Genomic DNA, 12,685 nt, shown 5'->3' on the forward strand with positions numbered 1-12,685 from the left:
TCTCTGTACTTTGTAGACGAGAAAGTAAAGTTGTTTGCATCAAATTTCGGATTGATTTGATGACTCATCAACACCCGCCCATGTTTGTTTTTCTCTGCATTATGGAGCATTTTCCATTTTGTGTAAGCTAGGAAAAATTCGAGAAAGGAATCTCGTGTATGTCCCAATCCCTGAAATAAGCGAATTGAATAGAAACAAACTTTATAATTAATAATTCCGCAGTTATGATAGTTTACAAACTTCTATGAATATTTTGATAATCCCACTGAAAGGATATTCACATGTTATCTATTTAAACTGAAATTCAGTTGATGGATTTGATCAGGTATACTTGGATGTATATTTATTAGAAATTAGAAAAAAAAAATTTAATATATCCACATCTCTATAGGCAATTAAACTTGATATGCCACTTCTTAGTGTTCTTACTAGATGAATTTGGAACTTTGTTTTTTCAAAAATTATTATTTAAGTGAATAAGAAAATTGCAGCTTCTACAATTTCTGACGAATTAAACTTGTTATATTTATTTCTTATAATAAATAATCTGTCTCTTCCTTCTTCGGGCAATAAGAATGTCATTTTTGAAATTTTTTTAAACATTAGTAGTATAAATAATATACATTGTGGTTGTAATGAAACTTCCCCTGTAAACAGCATCCTACAACGCAAACGGGTGAACGGAATGCAACGAAATATGGTGTATAGACTATACATAAAATGCGCTCACGAAATAATAATAATAATAAACTCCAAAATGTCTACCGAAGGGCGCCTTTTCCGGAAAAACATTAAATTTAACACAAAAAAAAGACCGAAACAGAATACAGAAACAATATTAAAAATCCAGAACAAGAATTATGAGTAATAAAATGCAAAACCGGGAAAAGATGGAAACTCCATAAACAGTTGCGAAGCATCGCAACTGATCAGTTACGATCTGCTGTTGAACACACTGTCCATCGACTTGAACCTTTCTCTTCTTGTGCAGTTTCGTCCTAGTCTGTTCTTGTTTCTTTAAACTGTTTTTTTTTAAGTCAAACAGCGTATTGTTTTATTTTTTTTTCTTACCTTTACTTAATATGGTTCGGTGACAATGCGATTAGAAACTAGTTGATAACTGTTAACATTATTTCCGTTTTGGTCGTTTACTGTTTTAAATGTAATGATTTTCCGGTGGACATTTGGAACTTGGTGGACATTGGAATTTCCAAATGTCCATCTGGTGGACATTTTGGAACTATTTCTTTTCCCGGAAATTCCGTGAGCACATCTCTTGTATAGTCCTTCTATAGTCTATAGATGGTACTCGTTCATGTGAACGCCTTCGCTTGTTCATTTCTTAAGCGAACACTGCAATGATCTGTAGTGGAAATTGATTATGACAACTACTAGGAATGTGGCATCTCATGGCCTCCTTATTCGCCATATTTGATGCCATGTAACTTTTTTTTCTTCGGGGATACTTGAAAGACCTAGTGTACCGCCAAACTCAAGAAACATTTCCGGAAATGAAACAGTAGATCTTTATTGCGTGTGAGACAATTCCATCTGCCCTGTTTGCATAGGTGTCTGGAAATCTTCGCCTCAGACTGCACCACATTGTGGCTGCAAATGGGAGTTATTGAAGACATCGTTGTTTAATTTTTTGCAACAATCCTTGCAACATTTTCATATCGGAATTCTATTTTGTAGCGCCACCTGTCGATGACAATGTCAACTAAATTTACAATTGGTAGAATAAATTTCCTGATTTGCAGAAGCATAAGGTGACGAAGTATACATTTCCATTGCATTCCACCATTTATTTATTTATTTTCAAAATCTATCAGTCATGTTTGGGACACTCGGTATATATATGTATTTGTGAAGGTTTCTACAAAAAATTCCGGACTGTATATTTAACAGAAAAGGGAAGCGAATATACTTGAAATAACAAAGTAAAAGTTTAAGAAAAATGTATATGAAAAAATGTAAGTTTTTAAAAGCATAAAACAAAAATAATAATGCTTGTGGATTTTTTTAATATGTTATTTCTCAACTTAAAGAATGCACAAAAATATTATTTATGCACAAAAATAACCATGTTCGAAATCCATATGATAGAGTATATCTTTTCTTAGATTCTTCTGCTAAAGGAGAAACATTCCAAAATGTGGCGTAAAACATGACAGGTTATTTTCAAATACGATAGTACTCGTCCACATGTTGCTAGGCCAGCGAAAGAAACTTGAATCACTTGTGATATTTCCCCATCCGCTTCTCTCGGTTTGTTAATTGAATCGTATCAAAACAATGAGACTTTTTTTTTTTTTTTCCGCTTTGCAACATTGGTGTTTGTTGCTCAAAATGTTGTTTCTGAGAGGAAATATTTTGAATAAATCCATCTTTAAATTTTATTTCAAATAAGTGTCTTTTTATAATTTAGCAAGACAGAATTATATATAGTATATTTCATGTGGCATAATAAAACTCTTTGTCTTTAATAACTGTGAAGAACAGTATTGACCTTATAGTAAACGTTTGGTTTCTGACCAATTAGATTCCATCCTCGAAATTCAATTCTTTCGAAGAACCGCCGTGTAATGGACTTAGAAGCGATACATTCGTTGGATTGAAATAATTTTCCGCAGGTGAATGCGGGGAAATTTGAAAGGCAAATGAATGTTTAGTTTAAACGTCGTTCTCGTTATCCAATCACGATTCAAAAATCATGTGACTCATCCCAAAATAATTTTTTGTAACGAAAGTTTCCCACCACCGCTCACCGCTAATATCATCTGCGCAAACAGTTCGCGTTGGCGTGTTTGCTCCCATTTTGTTGAAAAAATTTTTGGCATTTGAAAGAATGAGATTTGCTTTATAACACTGTGTCGATTAAGTACAAGGCGTCTGAAATGGAGATGTCACGCTACCAGATTAAAAACATCATTTACTTCCAGTTCTCTTGCAAAATATTAGCTACAGAATGTCACCGAATACAGTACAGATTTAAATACTACTGTTATAGCATATGACACTGTGGAGGTTTGGTACTAAAAGTTCAAAAATAAGGACTATGACATTCAAGAAACAGAACCATGTGGCTGGCCTACTGATGTTCATTTGGCCCTCCTGCGAAAACTTGCGTAAGAAGATCAGTCAGTATTCAACCACTCGAGAGTTAGGTGTTAGTCGCCCAGTGACGTTCAAATTCATTCACAGGGCGCCATATGAGCTGATTCAAACAGAAAAGGACAGACATTTTCAAGCCTGCACTCATCTGCTCAAATATCAACGCAGGAGCAACATTCTGAACCTTCACTTGTGATGAAAAGTGAATTTACTTTAGCAACACAAGCCGAAAAGGGGGTTGGTCTGCGCTCAGTGAGTCCGTCGGCAGTGCCGCAAAGCGCCATTTGAGTAACAAAAAGATCATGCTTTGTATGTGGTGAGATGGCCGTGGTATTATCCAATAAGCATATCTAGAAAAAAGGCAAAACTCTCGGCAGTAAGTGTACAGCGATATGCCAGTCCGTGTTCACCCTGCTGTAAAGGCAAAACTCGCAAGAAGGTACTGTTCCATCAAGATAACGCAAGATCATATATGTCTGCATTCACCAGCTATACTCTGTACAGATTCGAGTGGGATCTTCTGCCATACCCACCACATAGTTCTGATATCGCTCCTTCGGACTTCTACCTTATTTCACACCTGCAGCTACCTCTTGCTGATGTTATCTTCGGTTCTACACTACTACTGAAATGAGGTTGATTTGTTTTTGGACTCGTAGCCATCCAGTTTCTAGACTGAAGACTTTGAAAAACTACCAAAAGAGTGTCAGTCAATCTTAGATTTGGAAGGTGATTACCACCGCATTAAAGTAGGGTTTTTATGTTTGTTCGTTTTTTTCCCTCACTTTATTAAGAGCCTTTTTTTTTTCCGAAAATTTTTCTTAAACCAATGAGTCTTTATACTGCAAGAAAACGGGCAGTTCACTCAAACGTATATAAGAATATTAGAATTCCAGAACTAGATTCGCAATCGCATACACTACCGAATATAATTAATAATCCGTTTTTGAAATGTTCCGAAGATTGGTTTTGGCGTCCTCATCATTCCATATGATGGTCTGATATTGACGACGATAACAACGTGCGCCTTGATGATTAAAAATGAAGCGGAACGTTGACGCGCTCTGACATCACTGCAGTAAGGATTATTGCGCAACGCTTTTTTTACCATTTTCAAATGGAATGAACTATCTTCTCTGTGATAACAAATGAATATTCATTCAAAAAAATGAATGTTGGCAGTTTTTTCTTTTCATTCTTGCTTTGTTTGCTTCATTTTCTACAATAGATGGCATTGTTGTCATAAAATTCATTTCCATTGTTTCATCAAATACTGAACCGCATGATTTTTTTCCCGCTATTAAAAGCTAAGGGAAAAGGTTTCTGTTTCATATTTGTCATTTGCTTGACGAATGAAAGTGAGAAGAGAGACGGACGCGCTTCTGAGAACAAGGATGTCGAATGGGATTTGTTTCCATTCATGTGAAAAGAGCCCATGTAAGTCACTTTAATGTTTCAATTGAATGGATATTAAATGCAACCCATACCTTTGAGAAAGCAGCTGGTCGTCAAAAGAAGCTAGTCTCTACTTATTATAAAGGCGAATGTATGTGTTGGCACTCTGCAAGCCAGATCATTTGACACACACCCATATATATATATATATATATATATATATATATATATATATATATATATATATATATATATATATATATATATATATATATATATATATATATATATATATATATATATATATATAATGATGAAAGATGAAGCTGAATGTTGGCATTTTTCAGCGATCACTTTCAAAAATAGTATTGCACAAAAGTAAATTTTATGTCATTTCAATTTTTTAAATGTGTTTTTATGATATCAGTTTTATTGCCGTGCGATTTTGACGGTGTTTTTGCTTGATTTTTAACAATAGATGACATTGTTGCCCTAAAATTCGAACTGCTTTCATGGGTTCATCATTTGTTTAATGGCTTGAAGAAAAACCTTCTACAATTCTAATTCCTATATTCAAATTATATATACATCGTATCGTTTTTCTATACATCGTACTCATAGCTATGGTAAAGGCATTGAACTTAGATCTAAGAAATAGTTGCATTTTCAATAAAGTGATGGCCTATCAAGTTTATTTGTATTTGTCGCAAAAATCCTAGTTGGAAACTTTATTAGGCAGATGTATAACAAAAACGACTCAGTTCAAAACTATATCTTTTATTCATTACCTTTAGAACACTTAAAGTAACAAGTGTTCTAGATTTTCATAAGGTTTTGAAGTATTACGTATAAAAATTATTACAAAATATAATTTTTTCAAAAAACAAAAAGTTTGTATTTGATTTGTATTTAAAATAGACTTGTTTACCTCCTTACAAATTCGTGACATGTGTGGTCTGTGCCTTCCTTAATAATAATAACTGTATCGCATTTTGGGGATAATTTTTTTCTAGCAACATTTTTCTTATCAAAGCCAGTGAATTTGGAATAAAGATCATCTCGTTATCGAGGTTCATATAGTCTTGTCATTTATATTGGTCAGGAGTCATTCCCAGTTCATGAAAAAATCCTAAAATAGCCAAAAATCTATCATTGACTAGTATTATAGATACTGATGCCTCGAAACATAGAATTTGTAATATGATATATGTATCTTTTTAGGGGGGTGATGGTAAAATGATCTATAAAAGAACGTTAAAATTGTCTTCTGCATTTTTAATCCTACAATATTTTTAAAACTAATGGTCATATAACTTCATGTAAACTGGCTTTATAATTGAGATGACCTTCCATGATTATAACTCTTAAAGACTTCGTCTCCGTATTCTGAATACGAAAGTCAGCGAAAATTCTCGAAGCACTCAAATATTTATTAAGTCTCGACATAATGATCCAACATCCTTCCATATTTCAGATCATTGTTAGTTTCATACCAGTGTTTTGCTCCATGTTGTGAAGACGTATTTTTTATTTTGCAAAATTTGCACCTCATCCATTGAGTGATGAAATTTATCATGTCCCAGCTGCGGCGATTTCTCATATTGTAGCATTTCCGGTTTCTTCATTTCTTTTTACGCCAAAACTATTCTTTATTTTTATTAATACCCTTTTTATAGAAAAGTACAATAAAAGCATAAAGCAGTTTTATTTCATTCATTCTGAACTTTTTTTTTAGGAAAAAAGATAGCAAATTCAGAGTAGCACAAAATTTCTATAAGCATTAAAACCCTTTCAAATAAATTTAAGTGCGCATACATGTCCAATGTGTGTTGATCCTTAGAAGTTGCACTACTTTTCGAGAAAGAACAGTTTCTATAGTTGAAACAAAAATTGGAAAATGATGCAAATATAGAGCAAGCTGACTATATAGAGTAATTAGTGCTAATTCATTCAATCAACATTAAAACGTTATAACATTAGTATTTCAGCATCTAATACAGGAATTTCGACATCTTCTCTTTTACCATATCAGAATGATGTTGAGAACAAGTTTTCTTATATATGAAATATTCATAAAAGGTTGTTTGGGAAAAAAAATGCGGGTTTCTGTGAAATTTTATATTCTTTGATGTATAAAAAATGTATTCACCCATTTTAAAACTTGAAATTAAAAAGTAATTTGAAAAAGATTAAAAATGAAATGGCAACTGCTTTACGGAAACTAATAAAAACATGGATGAAATGGGTGTGCGCCGACGTTTTGTAATCACAAACAATGTTCGAAAAGCTGATGTAATTGCCCATGTTTCTGGCTTAAACGCCGTCCAAAACTTATTCAGATTTATGTGGTTTGCTGATAAAATATATTATAAACCAATTTATAATTCAGAATGGCATGCACTTGATAAAATGATTGAAAATGCTAACTTACGATTTCATTTTCGACTACAGTGCTTTATTATATAAAAAAAAAAAATCTATATCTCGATTTCTATTTATTGTTGAAGAAAAACAAATTTAAAAACCTAAAAAATTGGACTTTAAAACAAAATATTTTTTTTAAAATGTACCATTTGGCTAAATATTGGCTTTTAAACTAGTCAGATACAGTCAGTCATATGGATAAAGTATGAGTTTAAGTTATTCTGTTACCGTAGCATATTTTGGATTCATCTCACTTCTTACAGCATCGAATTTTGTGTCGAAAGAAACATTTGAGCGTGTTAAGTTCACGTTTCAATGTACCAATAGTAAAATAGTAAAGGTTCTTTGCCTACCTTGTGAATCAAAAATTGCGAAAGCCGTCAGCAGTTATGTCAATTGTGAGGTAATGATAATGGAGCAAAGCGCATGTGCTTCACTTGGAGAGTATGAAAAAGGGAATGCGTCTTCCCCCTCCTTGAAGGTTAGCTCCCTTATCCTCCCCCTCACCTTCGCCATATGTTGACACCCCGCAAAAGCGGTTTTTCACCCCCACTCTATTTTCAAATATGGTAACCTCCTTCTTTGAATGCAACTCGCGAGGAATCCCGCTGTTTCTATTCACCCCATTTGACCTCTTGCGTCTGCGCCTCTGTTGGTCGCCCTCCGTATTATTATTCACTGTTTCTCTTTCAAAATTTTTTTGTTTTGTATTGGTATATTGTATGGAAATTATGCAATATATATTAAACGATATATCATATATAAACTATAAATATTTGTTATATTAAATCATAAGTCCATAACTTATCTTTAAATGAGCAATTCTTGTCTATATATTTATTTCGTATATCCCGGAAACGGCTCTAACGATTTGGACCAAATTTTATATATAGATAAGGTTTTATTTTTTAAGTGTATTTGCGTAGGTGTCTTTTTTGAAAAAATTCCATTTTGTGCTTAAAAAAAAATTGTAACTAACTATTACAATAAGTTTATTCAAATTCCGCTTCGAAGTGTTTTGATCATGAAAGGGGAATGAAATCGACATTACCAAGTTTTTGACGAACGAAAGCGTATCCTTCATTTTTCGACGACCATCTATCATTTTTCTTATTTTCAGTCTCTCTTACCGTTGAGAATTCCACTACTGTCCCTCAATGATCGCTAGTGAAAGTTACGTCTGGATTTCAATCTCTTCCTTACTTTAATTCTGTCAGCAATTATTTGAAAGTTTTCATCCACTGTTTTCCCTTATCTGAGAGCATGAACTTATGCTGTAACAATACCGATGGCTGAAGGATCCGCTTGTTCCCGCATTTGTTCTAAATTTTAACTTTACTTAGGAAGTTGAATATGCTTTAGCATTTATGTCAGTGACAACGTCCAAATTACAAACTTCTTTATTTTCTTCTCTAATTTCTGTTTTAAAGTTTCTAAAATGTAAATCTTCAGAAGGGTTTTCAGCGCTTAGCTGAACGCGAATGCAGTTTTTTAAATTTCATCTTTTTCGCTCTCCGTTGCAGTTTCTTTTTGAGCTGTTCAGTTGTTTATAGATCCATAGTATTAATGGTCAGATCCCTGGCTGATTGTAAATACTATTTTTTGTAGTGATATTTTTCGTGATTTCTTACGCGTGCGCAATTTCAGTCCATACACTTTCATGCTGCAACAACAAGAAGTTTTTCTCTAAAAGTTTGAAATTTATTTTGGAAATCCTCTCCATATGGGTAGATTTAATTAGTTTCATTCACTTTTCATGCTCTTTACATTAAAATAATTATTCTTAAGGGGTGAAGAACTAGATTTGTTCTTTGGTCGTGATTGTAGTCTCTTCATAAATTTCAATCACTTTCAGTTGTAAACATCTCAGCTCTGTTTTCGCACCTTCGAGCGTAGGTAAAGCAATACAGCTAAGCTCAATTTGGCTCATTATAACGGGACATTCAATCTGATTTCTATTCCGAGCCATAATTTCAGTTTCTGAATAAATTTAGATCATCGATAAAATATATGTTCTATTAAATAAAAGTTGAAAAAAAATTTAAGCTTAGCCGCACAAAAAATGAAAACCATAATAGAAAGCGCTCAATGGACATTGCAGGTGAAGTCGATTTGCTTTCTAATTCTGTGGTCTCTCGTGACATTTCACTCTTAAAAGAACTCATGATAACCTACGTAATTCGAAGTAACTTCCGCCAAAATAATAAGTAAGCAATATAGTAATTAATAATGTGATTTTTTTTCAAGAAATCGAATTTTGTGGCTACAATCAGGAAGCATATTATTTGCAATGCTCATTGATTGATAAGAAATCGCATCTTAAGGAACTAAGATTGCGTCATTTCTTTTTAAAAAAGCAAGAAAATCTCAATGTCATTTGTTCGTTCATCGAAATTTTTTTTAAAAAAATCAGTGCTGGATACTAGTTACTAAAAGTTTGTTTTGGCATTAGTATACAATGAACGATAATCGCCCATCTTGGTTAGTTAAGTCAGCAAGTAACGAAAGTAATGACAGCAAAATATATGAAATTTTTTGTAAGAAGCAAATTTTCAGGTTTTTGCGGGAATTGAAGATGAAGTACAAAAATTCTCTTGAACTATGATATTGGCTGGATGTGAGCATCGCTCAGCGAAGTTCCTATGCCACTCGTATGCTGTTGTGTCGACGCCATCCATCAAAATTATCAAAGCGTGGTGAAAGATAAAGCTTTTAAACTTTAAAAAAAATATTTTTCATATGTAAGAGTGCTCATCAGATAAATATCCCAATTCTTTGTCCTATATAAACAATCTATGGTGATTAAATGTAAACATATCTGTAATTTTCAAAAGATATCTAATTTCGGTCGCCTGAAACCGATTTTTTTGTATGGAAATGTGTATCTAAATGTATATCTAAGTTTAGCAACCCACAAATCTCAGGAGCCCCCATTTAAAATCTCAGACATTTGTAATGAGTGAAATTTGAATCGGGAGCCCACTGAGCTTATTTTTGCTTGTCTGGGTGGAGGTCATTGGCAACTCCCAACGGTGCAGTGCATCCACTTTCCAGACCTGTTAACTAGTATTAGCAAAGAAGTATTAGTTAATAAGGTCAATCTGGTTAACGAGAAGTAGTTTTTTTCGAAGATTTGAGATAAATCTTTTTTATTTTATCCATTTATAGTTTAGAATTATGGAAACAGAGAAAACAAGGTGGAACTGTGCTTGCAGGATCTTAAACAACCAAATAAAATTAGAACTATGCAAAAATTATAACAATTTATCTTGCTAATAATGTGAGAGGAAGATACAATATCAGAATAACTGGAATGGGCAAATTTGTTCACTTTATGACATGCAGATACTTTTTATATTTAACACGGGTGTCTGTCACTCCGTCTCGTCAAAAACAAACCAGTGGGAGTGGTCTCCCTATTACCTTCTCGCAAACTCTTTAAGAAAGGTATTATCCCAGAGAATGCCTTGTGGCGCTCGATAGTTATGAAATATTAACCTTCGGCATGAATTTAGCACTTTTACTGAACCTATTGCGTCATTCTTGGTGAACTTCTTAACGATTTAGCATTGACATGCAGTTGATAATAGTAAAAAAAATCGAATTTGTGTTTTCGACAAGTTTTTCCCAACCGACTGAAACAAACAAAAAAAAAATTGACAGTAAACTATACTTAAATTTAAAATGCCCTTACCTAATTTGAAAGATTTAAGTCATTGCATTTTTGAGTTATCGCATTTTACATATTTCGGAAAGCGTTGACAAATAGATAGTCAACCTCTTATTGCATTTGGCTCAAACTTTGAGAAGTGCCTACCCTAGAGACGTTAAATCTGTGCACCGCTCTTCGTTTTGTAGTTTTCGTGTTAACTTACATTTAAGCAGTCAGACAGTCGAAAAGCTGGATAGAAAGAATTTCTCTGTGCGGATCTTATTCAAAATGTGATAGAAATCTACTCATTTCATATAAAGATAGTGCAACAAATTTCATCCATCTAGCTCAAAGCGATTTTGAGTTATCTTTGTCACAGTACAGACAGAATACAGACAGACATATTCCAAAAATGTGTTTTCCGTCCTCAGAGAGATCTAAAACGTGGAGATTCGTCAAACTCCCGAGTTCGAATTTTTTGACGGTTACAATATTTGTAAATTATATAAATTCTAAAAAAATTCCACTGTGTTTGGGCTGAGCTGGAAGTAGCCTTGCCGCAGTCATATAAAGTCTATGGTCAGGAGGGTTCTTGCTTTCATCAGTTGTGAGGTACGTTAGTCAGATGGAGGGGCTATCTACTAATATGCCGTACCGGTCATCTGATCAATATTAAAAATTGCTGTCTTGGGCTGCAAAATGAGACATTCATCTCATTCCGTTGATGGTGAAGTATAATTCAATAGTTGGACAGTATTTGACTCACATTATTAAGGGTTTTGAATGAACTAAATTTTAATTGGAATTAATTAATTAATTTTAAGAAATTGGAATAAAATGACTGTTTGTAGTTGAAGAAAAATAGTGTATTATTGACACAACTTACCAAAAAGTAAAACAAGTCTGTGATAAAATTAGTAATTGCTGTTTTTGTAAGAGCAGGGGGGGGGAGCTGCTGATAACTGGAAAAATGATTCTTTAAAAATTCCATCGCGTGAAATTTTAACACAGATCATGTGTACGAATTTTTTTACGCTTAAGAGCAACATATTATCATACACAAGCTTAAAATTTCTAAGTGCCTGAGTCTAACTGCGTTGTATTTTTCCTACCGATTTATTTTAGCTGTTATCTTAACGATTTGGAAGAAATGATTGCAGAGTTTGTTCGCGAAATGCTGTGTGGTGACGAAAAACTGTATAAATTATAGCATGAATGATGTCGTTTCCTGCTGAGGCATGAATATTCGGAGGGGAAAACGTTCTGCGTGGGGCTATCTAAATTTAGGATGAAGGTCATGGCCACATTCCTGGTGTGGTTCGCAGGGAGCCAATTAATGTGCCAGTCTTAATTGTTGAGAAGTACTACTCCTTGAACGGTCCGATGAAATCTTGAACAAAGCTGTCCGCCGATTGCCGGCTAGCATATGTGGAATTCACCTTTTCTAAAATACTATAGACCTTGAGCAATTTCTGACGGTCAGGCTTTTAGATTTTACCTCTCGTTTCTGTTGCAGGTTTTTCTACTTTCTCGTATGCGAAATAAAATGCAAAGGGAATCTTTTCAATCGTCGACCTCAAGATTTTGATAAATTTCCACGTTTTAAACCTCTGTGGGTCCGAAGAATACTGTTGAGAGATTAAACTGTGTGTAACATTCTTCATTACTGTTGCATGTCATAATGTATAGCCTGTAATTAAAACTATTTACGTATCATAATTAAGATCCAGGCTTCAAATTCTTGTCTCAGAAACCCCTCTGGTTCTCCTAAAAATACACGTTCTCTATTCGTCTCTGTTTTTCTCTCTGCCCTTGACTTCTTTTGGTTGCGAGACTGGAACGAACACGTGGAGACTTGTGGCATGAGACACGTGTTTGAAATCATGTCAGTCTGCGAACACGAGAATTCAAAAACACTGCGAGCGAAAGATAAAAAATTTAATATGTGGCCTTTTCTCCAAACTTGCGTGTGGTAATTGGGAAAATTTACCTATGGAGGGGGGGGGGTCTTTATTCGTTCGTCCCTCTCTATGTAACTCTAAAACAGAAACAGATAGATGAAATGTACATGTTTATCGAATTTTGAGCCATTTCTAACTA

General features: G+C 33.9%; 2 protein-coding genes across 2 annotated transcripts in view; one reads left to right on the plus strand and one right to left on the minus strand.

Moving 5' to 3' along the window:
- LOC129983704 (juvenile hormone acid O-methyltransferase-like) overlaps positions 1-7,378 on the minus strand; it is a 31,524-nt gene extending 24,146 nt beyond the window's left edge. The window contains exon 1 of the mRNA XM_056093295.1: positions 7,287-7,378. The gene's annotated coding sequence lies outside the window, so the exon portion shown is untranslated. The remainder of the gene's footprint in view (positions 1-7,286) is intronic.
- LOC129983705 (cysteine-rich PDZ-binding protein-like) overlaps positions 1-12,685 on the plus strand; it is a 46,929-nt gene that overhangs the window by 32,102 nt on the left and 2,142 nt on the right. The window lies entirely within an intron of this gene.

The sequence above is a fragment of the Argiope bruennichi genome, chromosome 9, assembly GCF_947563725.1.
Source record: "Argiope bruennichi chromosome 9, qqArgBrue1.1, whole genome shotgun sequence".
NCBI classification, from domain to species: Eukaryota; Metazoa; Arthropoda; class Arachnida; order Araneae; family Araneidae; genus Argiope; species Argiope bruennichi.